Below are 2,132 nucleotides of genomic sequence, written 5' to 3' on the forward strand. Positions count from 1 at the left end.
TCTCTCCTTACAACATGTCCAAAGTATGTCAGACGAAGCCCCAGAATCCTTGCTTCCAAGGAGCAGCCTGGTTTAATCCTCTCTACGATGAATCTGTTTGTTTTCTTGGCAGTCCATGGTACATTCAATACTCTTCTCCAGCACCACAGCTCAATGCTGTCAATTCTCCTTCTATCCTCCCTAGTCATTGTCCAACTCTCTGATGCATAACAAGTGATTGCAAAAACCATGGCCTGTATCAAGCAGCATATACACAACTAAATTCTAAAGTAATTAGAAAACCAGTATGCTTTCCTATACAATGTTTGACAGATAGATAGAATCATAGATGAATGTTGTATCTCTAACAGAAAACTGTAAAGACAATCAGATATACAAATATTATGACACAGGACAGCCTTCTCTGACCCCAGCAGAGGCCCATGATGGTGGTGCATAAAACTTCCACGACATCTTGCATCTACACACAGTTTTCTCAGACATCCTGTAGTCACGAGATGCACTGTGGAGTTTCTACCTTTCGTTTTTGTTCCCTGATACTTATTACTAGACACACTCTAAGTACTGAGTTTGGATTTAGCGACTGCTTTTTATCTTGTTGGGTTAGTTGTTTTGGTTCTTTTTAACTTTAATATTGGTTTGCTCTCTAAGTTCATATATATTTTGTTTCACACTATTCTTCATTCATACTGTGTTTCATACAATCATTCAAATGCATTATGAGTTATAAAATAAATCACTATTGGACCTTGCCCATCATTACCCAATCTTTTCAGGTTCCTCTGGATCCTTCCTATTTCTTTCACCCCCTCACTTCACCCACCAAATTGTGCCACCCTATGGTTTCACTCCAAACCATCCTCACCCCTTTTTCCCACTCTTTCCCCCTTGGGTCCCCATACATGTTTTACTAGTTATTCTTTTATTTTTACAGTAATGGTCTTATGCAGTATTTATCCTTATGAGACTGAGTTAGTTCATTCAGCATAATGTTCTCCAGACTCTCCCAAGTTATGTAGTATTTCTTTAAATAGCTAATCCTGAGAGTAGCATAGTATTACATTGTGTGAATGAACCACAGTTTCTCAATCCATTCAGTTGTGGTTGAACATCTGGGCTGTTTCCATGTTCATGTGATGGTACATGATGCTGCTATGAACACTGGTGTGTAGATTTCCATTAGTATCTCAGTTCTAATTTCTTTGAGTATTCCTCCTAAAAATCAAATCTTTGGGCTCAACAAAAACTTTTTTCAGCAGAGTGATAAGAAAACCTACTGACTTGAAACAATTATTTGGCAATACCATCAGAAAAGGATATCATAACAAAAATTAACAAACTACTCCTTCACATCCAGGAGAAAAAAAGACTGATAACATAATTCCAAAATGAGAAAAACAGATGGCAAGACTTTTCACTGAGGGAGACATTCTGATAGCCAATAGACACATGAAGAGATGCTCAAAATCACTGGCCATAAAAGAGATTCAAATCAAAACCACAAGGAGATACCATCTCATCCCAGTTGTTGTTGTTGTTATGTGCTGTTGGGTCATTCGTGACTCATAGAGACCCTATGTACAACAGCCCTAAACCCTGCTCTGTCCTGTGCCAATCGTACTGTCTCCAACACACCCATCCCGTTTACCTCAGTCACTGAATCAGTCCACTTATAGAGGGCCTTCCCCTCCTGTGCTGTCCCTCCACCCTACCAAGCATGATGTCCCTCTCCAAGGACCGGTCCTTCCTTACAACATGTCCAAAGTATATTAGACGGAGCCTCAGAATTTTTGCCTCCAAGGAATCACCCGGTTTAACCCTTCTAGGATGAATCTGTTTGTTTTCCTAGCAGTCCATGGTACCCTCAACACTCTTCTCCAGCACCACAGCTCAAAGGCATCAATTCTGCTTCTGTCCTCCCTGGTCATTTTCCAACTCTCTGATGTATAACAAGTGATTGCAAAGACCATGGCCTATATCAGATGCACCTTTGTCTCCAGAGAGACACCATTGCTTTTCAGTACTTTGGAGAGGTCCCTAACAGCAGACTTTCCCAATGCAATATGTGGTTTAATTTCCTGGCTACTGGTGCCAAGAATGTTGACTACGGAGCCAAGCAAACTAAAGCTGTG

The sequence above is a fragment of the Elephantulus edwardii genome, unplaced genomic scaffold (genome assembly GCF_000299155.1).
Source record: "Elephantulus edwardii isolate Elephantulus edwardi_28Jun2011 unplaced genomic scaffold, EleEdw1.0 scaffold00356, whole genome shotgun sequence".
Taxonomy (NCBI): Eukaryota; Metazoa; Chordata; class Mammalia; order Macroscelidea; family Macroscelididae; genus Elephantulus; species Elephantulus edwardii.